This window comes from Carassius auratus, unplaced genomic scaffold, assembly GCF_003368295.1.
Source record: "Carassius auratus strain Wakin unplaced genomic scaffold, ASM336829v1 scaf_tig00012213, whole genome shotgun sequence".
NCBI lineage: Eukaryota > Metazoa > Chordata > Actinopteri > Cypriniformes > Cyprinidae > Carassius > Carassius auratus.
This window is the reverse complement of record NW_020524270.1, coordinates 68,847-82,322: the sequence shown is the minus strand read 5'-3', so window position 1 is coordinate 82,322 and position 13,476 is coordinate 68,847. Positions and strand designations below refer to the sequence as shown.

The window sequence follows — 13,476 nt, the reverse complement described above, 5'->3', positions numbered from 1 at the left end:
TCTCTTGACATTCCAAAGTCTCCGATTTTCACCAGCAGCCCGTTGCCCAACTAGACAGTTGCGTGTGGCCAGGTCACGATGCACAAAGTGCTGAGATGCCAGGTAGACCATCCCTAATGCGATCTGACTGGCTATGTGCAGCATCTGAGACATACCCAGTTCCCCATTGGTCTGCAGCGGCTGTCCATCAACCAGGATCATTGCATCTGGACCGTGAGCTCTGCAAGTATAAAATAAGATAACAATTCTGTCACTTAAAAAAAAAAGTAATTTTGCAGTGCATTATATAAGAATTAAACCAAACTAAAAGCTTTTATAAATACATATTAAAAAACAAAACAAATCAATATGAAATTAGAATGAGCCAATGCCGCCATAATATGTCAGTGGAACATACATTAATGTTACCATTAGATTACATTCTTCTTCAATGGAAATATGTGCTGTATTATTCAGTATGCCTGCCAGGTTCTCTGCCCTTTCACAAATGTTTCGCCTTATAGTGTCATTAAGTATGAAGTAGTTTTGACAAAAACTGTTATCCCCATAATCCTGCTAGCTCGAAAGAAAATGCAATTTCTGCTTTTTCGACAGGACTCTGTCAGAAACCATGTACACCTTTGTATCACTTCCTTTGCTTGTACAATACCTCTGAGGAAGGTTGTAACCTTTCAGTCACAGTCAGATGGGCCCTGCTGACATCACAACGCTGAATTTTACATCACAACCACAAGAAAATGACAAGCATGTAAAATGGTTTATGCAACATTCTAATGCAGAGCTTCCCAACCATTTTAGTTAAAAAAAAAAAAAACAAGAACCTTAAATTGAACTATAAAGACACTGAAATTGATACCGGCAATATATACTGTTCTGCTCATAAGTTTACACACGTCTTGCAGAATATACAAAATGAATAATTTTAACAAAATGAGAAGGAAAATTGCAGGGGTAGGCCTATATAAACTTAGAGTAGACCCAAAGGATCAACTACCCATATACTGTGTTACATACTTGTGTTCCCATTCAGAACATTTATTCAAAATTGTATATATTATAAAATTAATTGGGCTCTCTGTTTATAATCATAACCCACCACAATTCCATCACAAACCTCAGGCTGAGGAATGCTGGTCTTGTAAAATTATGAAATTCCCAAAGCATCACATCGGAATTCAGCGGTTCTATAATTATGTTACACAAGGGACCCTATTTTAATGATCTAAGGGCATGGTTCAAAAGCGCACTGCGAAGGTGCATTCAGGGCATGTCCGAATCTAATTTTGCTAGTTTAATGACAGGAAAACATTCCGCACACCCTGGCGCATGGTCTAAATGGGTCGTCCCAATCCTCTTAATGAGAAATGAATGTTTTTGGTCATAATGTGCAATAAACCAATCAAAGTCTTATCTCTCATCCCCTTTAAAACCCAGTTGTGCTCGGGCCATGATGGATTCACTATTTACATGGCGGAATATAATTTTTAATTTTTAAAAATGTTTGGTGGTGCTGCGTATCCCTGTGTGTGTAATAAGCAAAATGTACGTGTGTTGTACACCCACTTATTGGCGCATATTACTAACACGCTCTTTAAATAACATAGAAAAAATATTGTGCCAGACTTTAGACCAGGTTTGAGTTGGTCTATGGCGTTAGTCTATTTTCAGTTCCTTAAAATAGCAATGCGTCAACAATGCCCCTGAACACACATTTGCTATTTAAACAACGCAGAGCAGGACGGTAAAATGAGAACGCGTCGGGCTGAAACTAGCAAAAGCAATTATGCAGTGCCTTGTGCCAGGTATACAATAGGGCCCTTGCTCTGTGACCTCAATCAATAACAACTGATTACATTTTTTATTTTGATCATTACACAAGCAATGCACAAAGATTACTGCATCATAACAGCCACAAACCTGAGGAACTTGTTGAGGTCTCCGTGTTTCATGTACTCAAAGACCATGATAAGCGGGTCTCCGTCTACACAGACGCCATAGAACTTCACTATGTGCTCGTGCTGAAGGTTGGTCAGCAGCTCGGCCTCCCGCTGGAAGTCTTTCCTCGCCGCAAGGGTGGGATCCTTCAGGGTCTGTGTAGATGTACATAAGATGGTCATAAGACGTCATTAGAATACAACAGATGGTCAGTTTATCATCTGATAATCACAATAATAGCCAGATACTAAAGCATTTTGGGTGAAACCAAATTTATTTTGGGGGAAAGTTCAATTAAAATCCACATTTCAAAAACAATCATTAAAATGATTGGATATATTGTGTATGTCCATGAATTAAATGTGAATTGCTATTATTTTTTATACTCTTGGTACAAGTAAATTAATTAAGGGAGCTTAAATGAGTCAGTTGGTAATAAATAATTCAAGTGAACAATTAATCAGGTTAATGAGACTAACCGCTCCAACTTATCTGGATCTAAGCGGTTCCGTCTCTAATGGTTTATGAATCCTAAACATACAATATGCCACAAACCAATGGAGCATGCAGAGTTATTTTTGACAAAATATTTAAATGCATAATCAGAATGTAGATGAGTTGACACAAATATTATCATTGCACAGTGCTTTAAATTCTATCAGGGAAATATCCATAACAAAATGTAAATATCCAGATCCGTTGACATAGCTTTTAATGCATAATCAAAACGTAGATGAATTGACACAAATACTGCAAAGATATTGTAGATCCAAAGTGCTTTTTCATGTAACATTGTTTTTTTTTTTTTTATAACAATTCATATATTTTTCAAAATTTTCAAAGCACATATTCATGGACTTAACCTCAGGGTGCCAAGGAAGATGCACAAATGACTAGTATGGCATCTCTGATTTGTTTGTGCATGTCTTTGTCTTTTCTGAAAGAGTAAAGAGTTGCCTGTACACATCCGTCTTTTAGTCATCTTATATCCCGTCATTCATGGAAAAAAAAAACAACACCCCTCTGCAGCCTTGGCCATGATATGTCAATTGGTTTCCCAGTCCCTCTAGCAGCCAGACTTGCATCGCAGTGTGTTTGTGAGGAATCGCTCCTTCAATTATGTTATAATTGCGTTTCGCCCTCAGAGCTCACAGTTTAATTTTAATTAGAGCTACTGTGGGTTAATCCATATCAGGAATTGCAAAGAGGCTCATGCTCTGGAGATGGATGAGAGAACCAATTCGCAGATGGCAAGGTATCTCTCCCTATCCATAATGCTTTATTACCCCTGTGTTGTGGAATTGGCCACCTGCACAGGTTAAAGAGAGAAGAGAGGACGAATGCTGCACCACCTGGGGGGCTGTCACTTGTAATAAGGGTCTGGAGGTCTTGGGCGTCAGGTGGAGATGGGGGAGAGCAAGGGTACAAGAGAGAGGATGGCAGCTCTTTGGCCAAAATACAAGGAAAAACTTGACCTCTTTGAATTCGAGTTGGATGGCTTTCAAACAACAGCTGCTGTGATAGAGCTCCATGAAGCAGACAAAGCCAAGCAGCTTCCCAAAGGAACATTTTATTGCTCAGAGGTTGCTCTTTCCAAGCTGAGGAGACACATTTAGGTTTAATTTAGGTGTCAACTATGCCTCAGACCAGATGTTTCTCCTAGGGTTTCTTAGGTGAAATAAAATAGATGAATCTACACCATTGTTTAAAGACAGTGTAAGTATAGAGCTACAAAATTAAATGGCTTGCAGCTCAAACTTATTTCTTAGGTTCCTCGAAGAACAGAACTTTATTTATTGAGATCTCTGATGTCTAATATTTAATATATTAAAACGTCCCCAATCAAAAGGCAAAGACATCTTTAGGAAATTATTTTAAGATTTTTGTTGCCATGTAAAGAACTTTATTTCATATATTCACAACAAAATACTATATGTTTGAATTCATACTTCAAGTCAGCATCTGTGAAACGTTGACATTTCTAAACTGACAGACAAACTGACACACTTTAACAGAGTCTTCAATAAAGCACCTCGGTTCACTGGACGCTGAGTTCCTTGACCTTGGTGAATAGTCCCATGTGGTAAACCATGTTAAAGCATTATCCAGGAACCGTCTGCCCACAATGGTGACTCATTCTTCTCTGTCTATGTCATAAAGACTAAACCACAGAATTGCAATATCTTAATACACTCCAAAACCTTATATCAATGCCAAATATTAAATGCTACAGTAGCTGATCTCTCCTCGGAGCACAGCAGAGCTCTTTCCCTCATTGATCTTAGTCAACAGATCCTCCACCACCAAGACGTCTGGCGATCATTCCCCCAAAGAAAGCCCTCTTTGGTGGGCACAGGGGGATCAACTTTATTTGTCATTCGAAGGGGGCTTGACCTTTGGAATGAGTCCCGTGTAACTGGAGAGCACCACAGCCCTGCTGGAATGGAGGGATCATCTCTTACCTTGACAGCCACCAGCATCTTGTCCTTAGTGGGGCTAAGGTTGTAGCACTCTGCCAGGAATACCTTCCCAAAGGCCCCTTCGCCCAGTTCCCTCTTGAGCACGATGTCTCTGCGCTTAATGTGCTGTACATCTGGAGGGGGAGAGAGAGAGAGAGAGAGAGAGAGAGAGAGAGATTAAGTGGATTGTGCAACAGTCTTCCCGCTGCCAGTGCTGCAAAACAGAGATTGAGAAACGTGCATTTCATGAGTCGGATTGCTGTCACTCAGGCTGATCAGGTAAGTTGAAGGAACATGGCACAAAAAACTGTGCAACGAAAAATGTGCATGAAATCAAAAATTTAAATAAACTAGAAGAAATTTAGAGGCAATATGATTTTTTAACCTATTTACAGTACTTAATTTGCATGACATATCAATAATAATAATAATAATAATAGCTATTATTATAATTATAATTATTATTATTATTTTAAAAATAATAAAACATTTTTAACAATTCACACAAAAATGTGTTAGTCATAAATAATAATACCCCCCCCCCAAATAATTCAATTTGTAAAAGAAAGTTTGTAAAAGAAAACAAATATAATAATAATAAAAACGTATTTTGTTATTATTTAGCAAAAATGCATTAATGTTAGAAATGTTAATAAATATTATGTATTTATTTAATATTTAATATTATATAAATAATATTTCAGTCAAGTAAAAAAGTCAAAAATGTTGTTTTTATTATTATTAATTCACTTTATTATATAAAAAAAGAATGTTAGTGAATATTTGTATTTATTTACATTCCTATTCCAATCAACTAAAACCTATATTAAGTCTTAAAAGTCTCACATCAAAATGTTTTGTAAATGAGTTTATAAAAAGTAATTCAAGGTAATATCACTTTGCAAAAACACACCCCTTTGATGTAATTTGTTGATCAACATTCATGTCATCATAACTTTTATCCTAGATAGCTGCTTTGATCTCTGAATGCAGTTAATTTAACCTGACTGCTCAAACATATGCCTCACATACACACGCATAGTTTTACATCCAAATCTTCATGTGAGTGCCAGTCGGGAGCTGCAGAATGGAACGATCCAAACACAAGAGATCAGGTGGATTTGCCTCTGATACAGAGATGAATGGAACCACGCTTGGTCCACTGGGCAGGGTAATGGAGCAGCAACTAGTCTGCTGCCGGTTCAAGTCCCTGCTGAGCTTTACTGCGGCTCTGCCCTTGAGTGAGGAATGTAACCTCAAACAACCTAATAAATACTGCCACAACATTACTGACGGCAGGTGATAATCTAGAGATGATCATCTCCTGTCTGACTTTGATGTGCAGATAATCGCTGGATGTTATGAAGAAATTTGATCTATAGAAAAACATATAGTGGGTCACCACGGAAAAAAACTAAAATCAACAAAGAAAAGCTCTTCAACAGGAGGGTTGTTATGTTTTGTCTATAGTATGTTTGAGGTAAAGTGTTACATGCTGAACTCGTACAGGGTGATAGCTGGTATTACTATGCAAACTATATCAGGAAGACAAAATTTTATAAAACAAAAACATCCACTTTAAATGTGTTAAGTAAATAGATACAGTTGAAAGCTTCTATTCAGCAAGAAACAGACACTTGGAAAAACTGGCAATAACACAAAAGTATTCATCATTCATGAAACACAAGCACGACAAAACGTTAACAAATACATTCAAGAATTGAATGTCAAATGAATGTAGTTATTTTAATTCATACAGAAACATTTTCATGAATGTTTTTTCCAAATAATTCAAAATAAACACACACACACACTAACATATATAACATATATATATATATATATATATATATGTATATATGTGTGTGTGTGTGTGTGTGTGTGTGTGTTAGTGTGTGTATATATATATATATATATATATATATATATATATATATATATATATATATATATATATATATATATATATATATGTTATACAGTATTTATTCAATTATATATTTGTATGTTTTATTTTTACAAATGTATATTTTCCATTCAAGTAAAATGCTCACATTTAGGATATATAAATATCATATATAAAAAACAATCTTAACTGCTCCTATAATAGTTTTTATTGTATTTTCCAATCTAAAAAAAATAAAATAAAAAATAAGATAAATGTATTTTAAATGCTATGTCACTTTGCTCTCACATCATTATTAATAAATAAAATGCATGCACTTAATTATTATTATCAAAGCACAACTTACAGTGATGTAAGGCGGCCTGAGCAGGTCTTTAATCTCTGTACCTTCAAACTGCTTCCATTCCCAGCTCTCAGTCTGCTGCGAGGCAGCGAGCTCCATATGGCCGACCACGACAGCATCTGCTATTTACTCCAAACAGGAGTTTTGGATAAGCCACCGTCCAACATCAACACTTGCTGCCCAAAGTTACGAGTCATTCTACTATCTCCCCCCATCACGAAGGCGAATTCTCAAAGGAGGAAAAAAGCTAATATTGATAAATGGACAACACTCAAGGATTGCCTTTTGTATTAGCTGGCAAACGCCCCGTTCTTCGTCAAAGCAGAGGCTCTAATCAGCAGAAACATATTAGGGACAATTTCATTTAGGGCTGCTGAGGCAATTCCACATTATGGCAGGCGTCCAACAATGATGGTAAATATTTCAGCACACTCAATTGTACGAGTCTCCATCACAGAAGTTTTTTTTTTTTTTTTAAAGGCACCGGTGGAGATTAAGACAAAGGATGGCGAACACATGCATTACTTCCAAACTAATTAAAAAGCATTTATTTAATCAGGACAGAAAAAGACGACGAGAGAGAGAGCCTGAGACAAAGATGGAGAGAGAGAGAACAGCCTTTTGTTTTCTCCGTCTCCTATTCTCCATTTTCTAGTGAGTGATAGGTTCACAATTAGCAGGACGGGCGCGTTGGAAGCACTTTCAGCTTGCAGTGCAATTAAGAAAGTTACAAATTGCACGGGCTAATTGTTTTATTACGCCAACTGTTGTGTTGCATTCACCTCACAGGTTGCGTTGTGAGAGGGCACTCAGGAGAAGAGGTTACCCACACTAGACGTCGTCTGTCTAAACATAGTGAGCAGCTGGGAATACAGGACTTATACAGTCCTCATTAAGCCGTTTTTACCCCCACCACTCTCCCGCAGATGTTTACTCCGTTTACTGGCTGAAAATGACACAAGGATCCAAACCAAAGCTGATTCGGGGTTCAAATGCATGTAAATCGTTGCAAGAAAAAACAAAACAAAAAAAGAAATAGAAAAAACAGGATTAGGCCGGACTTTTCCCCCAGCAATTTCCTTCCTCGCTAGAAAGCGACGCTAAATGAACCTGAAAGAGCACCTGTTTATTTCCAGTCAGCCACAAAGTCATTTCCTACTGTATGATGCCTTAATGCACTCACGACTCTTTTGTAAACGACTCCTTTGAAAGTGCTACAGTCTCTGAAGTCTGAGAAACAATGGAGTAAACAAAAGCGGGAAATGGAATATTCCTGGAGCACTGATGCTGAAAACTTGAAGCTTTAATAGCTCAATAGTTCATCCAGAAATCAAGATTTGGTGAAAAACGTACTCACTCTTAAGCCATCCAAGATGACGATGAGTTTGTTTCTTCATGGGAAAACTGATTTTTCATCCCTTGCTCACCATCGGATCCCTTCCTTACTTGTGGATTATTGTGATGTTTTTATCAGCTGTTTGGGATCTCATTCTGACGGCACCCATTCACTGCAGAGGTGAGCAGGTGATGTAATGCTAAATTTCTCCAAACCTGTTCCTATGAAGAAAGAAACTAATCTATGTCTTGGAATCTTTAGCAAATGTAATTTTTTTTTGGGTGAACCATTCCTTTAAGAATCATTTTGTAATTGTGTCTCACAACTATTGAAATTCAAAACGAATCACGAGGCACCAAATGATCCCATTCCTAATTCCTGCAGGACTATTTCAGTTTAAGTTAACATCTCTTTTGGCATTAGACTATCAAGTGAAATCTTATTGCTAATAGTCAATCTTTTCAGACACTGAATTTCTATACTACATGACAAAACAAATGAAACCACAGAAATGGAATAAATGAAATCCCGTCTGCTAAAACCCCGTCTGGATTAGGTATCAGAACTGTATAAGTACAGATGTATTTTTCAGTTTTATCTGATTGGGGACTGTACTATAATAAGCTAAGGGGCTTTATCCTGTAACCTTGCTTTTCTTCTCTTGACGGACTCTCATGCATATCTACTCTATCACTTCCTGCTTGGCAGTAAACTTGACATCAACAACCTCAGAAATAAATATTATTTCACATCCAAATTTAAAAAAAGAAAGATAGGAAATTATATTTAGCATGAAGAAACACATCAACATCAACATTAAGAACTTATTGATAAATGTTTTTGTAATGTGACAATTTCATGAGAATTAAACACATTTTAGTTCAGTGTAATGCAAAATAGTTGTTTTAAAAAAAAATCTTAATATACATTCAATTGTAGGACTCTTTGTTATATTTAAAATTGTATTTCCTCAATTAAGAATCTAAATTAATCCATTAAAAAATAATTAATAAAAAATTAAATGACAACAAATATTACAATGATACTTAAAAAATGTACTTGTGCTTATTTAAATAAATAAATAAATATTACATGCAAAACAATTACATGTTCTTGTGTGTGTGTGTATGTATGTCTGTTTATATATATATATATATATATATATATATATATATATATATATATATATATATATATATATATATATATATATATATATATATATATATATATATATATTCCACATATATATATATACATATGTATTACCCAAAAAATGTATTTCAGAGTTTCAGTTTTTGTGAGTCCATTACTTTTGAATGAAAAATAATTGTCTAACTGATTTAATGACCGATTAAAAACAGACATGGAAGCCAAGAAAGTAAAACGTGCATCAAGAGATATTGTTTGCTAGTGTTTTACAGCCTAATTAAAAATAACTTGCACTTTGAGAGCAAAACACCCACACTAAATAGAGTTCCATGTGACAAGGCCACATGTTGTGTTTGCAAAGCTGCCCAAGTGTTACTTTTTCACAGTCTTGATTAAATGAGCACACGTGCTATACAAGCGCCCTCAAGATACTATTAATAAAGCATGGGGGTGTGCATCCATTTGCAGGCAAGGTTAATGCAAGCCTGTCTGCTGCGGCATCCCTAGTTGCGTGTTTACATCTTCTGCTTACTATCGGGACCGGCTGTCAGAAGCAGCCCCGCAAGGACTGTTGGAGGGGACCGTGGGACGTGTTCCTGTCAGTAAATGCACACACACACCTTCTTTCTGTCTGTCAGAAGACAGACTGCAGCACATAGACCCACCCACTTGACAACCATGTGTCCTACATACACAAGACTGTGCCATTTCCTTACTCTCCTCCCACAAGAACGCATAACAAAGCATCTCCAGCACACGATTTAGGCCTGTTGAGAAATGATGTCTCAACAGACTCAGTCCAGGTAGTTTTATGTAAGGCCTGCTTTTTTCTATTGCAGAATCATGTAATTTTCCTCCTTTTTATCTCCTTAGCTCTACATTTCCCTCTGGTCTGGAAAAAGCATGCTTTAGAGCATCTAAAAAAGCAGATACATGTAGGTGAGAAAATATGGCTCGTGGGGGACAGAACCCAGTCAACAGCAGGTGAAATACATGCTCCATGTGGTTATTCACTGGTGAGATATCAGTTTATTTAGCGTTCTTTGTATGCATTACTTTATAAATATCTCTCCCCAGGTCTTTCCTACAGGGGCATTTCAGACAGAGCCTAACGACATATCCAAACACACTATTTCAAAGGCCTACATGTGAACTGCACAAAAACATGACTGCGAGATGAATCACCTGCTTCTGCTGCTCTCACAAGCAGTCTCTCACAGCTCTCAATCTTTCTATCTGAAAGAAAACCCTTGCTACTGATGAATTTGTGTAAAACTATCATAAATTTTAAGATTGGGAGGTGCGGTTGTAAAATAAATAAATAAATATAAGAGTAAGCATTCATGACCATGTATGATTCCTGAACGACAAAAACATGGTAAGCAAACATGACAATCATGTGAATAACGAATGAAGCCAAACCAACAGGCACTGACGCAGTGGTAATTTCGTTAACGAAGACAACGACAAAAAATATTCGTTAACGAACATTTTTTATGTGACTAAGATGAGACGAGATGTTGACGAGCTAAAAATAATATCTGATGACGAAATTATGACGAAATTTATGCCACGTTTCCGTTAACTAGACGTGACTGGACTATAATATTATTCGAGGACTATCGGACATTCAAAATGCATCCTAACACTTCTGTTAAAGGGATAGTTCACCCAAAAATGAAAATTGTCATAATTTATTCAAGATTTTCCAAATTCAATCCTTGATCCAAATTTCTAATAAGCTTAATAGTTATCTATTATTATTTATTATTATTAAATTATTATTTTAATTTGAAAACTACATATAAAATAGCTACCAAAATCTATTTTGGTGACTACAGTTTGGCTAAAATTATTGAATAAAAGTTGACAAAAATACAATAACTTTTCGTCGACTTAAACCAGACAAAAACTATGAATAGCTCAAGTGACTAAAATGTGACTAAGACTGAGATGATATTTGAACTTTGTGGTGGTGTAACGTGAGCAATGAGTGTCAATTTCCACTATGAGTTAGTCATTCATGCACTACCAGACAGTAACAAACCAGGCCAGAAAAGGCCACTTTTGGGCGTTTTTGCACCGCAGGAACTAGGTGCGTCTTTAGTACTGGACTGCCTTTTTCGAGAGACAAATTAGCTCCTACTCCAGAGCGGGGTCTAACCAGCACCACTGGTACTAACTGTCATGTAAGTAGACATTGATTGGCCAGATGCGTTTGAAAACGGCTTCACCCTCCATGAATTAAAACGCTGAGTAACATACTGTAAACATTGGGTCAACTTATTTCACAAGTATGATGAACAGCGATACATATACGGACGCTGAAGTGCAGGAACTTACAGCAAATGTAGCATTGCCAGTTGTTGTTGAAGATTCTTAATCCTCCTTTCCATACTTTCAATTGCTTTACATACTGTATACATCGACATTTCACGTCCATTATTGTGAAATCCGCGAGACACAACAAAAATACAACTCCGATCACAGTGTCCTCCATCCTCCATCCATTTTAACGTTATTCTTTTTTGTTAACGTTGTTGAACGGCATGCACAAATGAAATTGCTATCGACCAGCTTACGTCACGTACTAGTACACACGGTCGGTGGGAAACCCTTATATAGGAAACCCTTGAAATGGTACTGGGCAATAGTTCGCACAAATTCGTACCAGTACTTTAGTACTGTACATTTAGTTCTGGAACAAAAGCGGTGCAAAAGGCCCTAATAAGAGGAATTCAGAACATTTAAAGAAGGAAATATAATTAAGCAATGCTAGCTTCAGATGATAGTTCATACCTCTTTAATTTAGAAGTGTTTATTGTTTGACAATTTCAGATCTACTTCGGGTGTAAACTAAACGAGCCAATGCACATTGGCATGTGATGATTGCATCCAGTTGCTGCTGATCACAGCGTGAGTATAAGTAGGCAGCCTGTGCATATTCAGGTTTTCTCTAAGCGAGATCCCAATTAGTCAGTTATCTGACGTGAAGTCGAGAGTGAGTGAGTGAGAGTGAGACTGAGAGGGAACTATAAATATCTATCTAAGCATTGATCTGTACTGTACATAAACTCAACACACCAGCACATTAAGAAGTTTTGAAATTCACAAATCCTGCGAGTAGCAGAGATTTCTAATACTGCCTTAAAGGAGTTGACAAACAATCACACAAACCTGTTTCGAACGATCTTAAGTTTAAACCTGCAAGATTTACATTCATTATATACGTCGTCTCTTGTTGTGCATGCGTAAACATTGTACGTACACACATACACACACACAAACACAGGTCATTTAGACCCAGTGCTCTCAATTATCTTTTACCTGAAAGTGTACATTTGTGTACCACGGTCTGTGATAGGCTTTTTCCGATGAGCTCTTGAGAGATGAAAAAGCAGAAAAAGACAAGAAAGAGTCGTGTCTCTGAAAATAATGAATGCATTACCATTGAAAACACACTGGGCCAGAAATCAACAAACTTAATTCAACCAGATTTATATACAAACCAATTTGTGTACCAAACAAGGCTAATCCACAGAGCACGCGTGCCATTCAATGTTTCACCCCAGGTAATTGTGATTTAGTACATTGTCTCTTGGGCAACAGACGACGATGTCGATGCATAAAAGTTACAGCGTCAAAACAGCGTCATCAGGCACATACATGTTTTATTAAGTTATTTACTGCTTTATTGGGTTAATTAATTAGGTTGCAACAGCAGTGGTCTAATGATTTTATTATGCAGCATATTGTGGGAGAACAGATGAGGAAAGGGAAGGATGATGAGGAGAAGTGATGAAGGTTATACACTTGGCAAATGTCCGTTGTGCCACTATGTTGCAATTAGAGTCTTTTAATGAATTGGCGGGGGATGCATTAGCATTTATAGTGAGGTGCAGGCTATCATCAAAGCAAACAACTAAAGAGAGAGCATGGCATGACTTAAGTTGTTTATATCACCAGATTTTTCATATTTTGTCAGGGGCAAATGTTGGATTTTGGTTTTAGGAAGGTTTAGCTCCTCATAGTGTGCCATGTTTTATGTTCAGTAAAGGGATTAAAAGTCTGTCAACAATTACTCATACTCATGTCAGTTCAAAATTGTATTATTTTTTTTCATCTACAGACCACATAGGAAATATTTGTTTCAATTGCTTTTGTCCATAAAGTTATAATAATAATAAAGTAACCACCCACCTACCTACTACTAACAATAAATTATGCATAATTACATGCAACCCTAAACTAAACCCTTATCCATATAGTAAGTGCATGTAGTTAATTAATATTAAAGTACTTAAATGTATAATGACACTGTAACAAGGACCCTGTGAAATATAGT

At 36.6% G+C, this 13,476-nt stretch overlaps 1 pseudogene; it reads right to left on the bottom strand.

The window, feature by feature from the left end:
- Positions 1-8: 8 nt before the first annotated feature.
- The window catches only part of LOC113073468 (NT-3 growth factor receptor-like), a 75,754-nt pseudogene continuing 62,286 nt past the window's right edge, over positions 9-13,476 (bottom strand).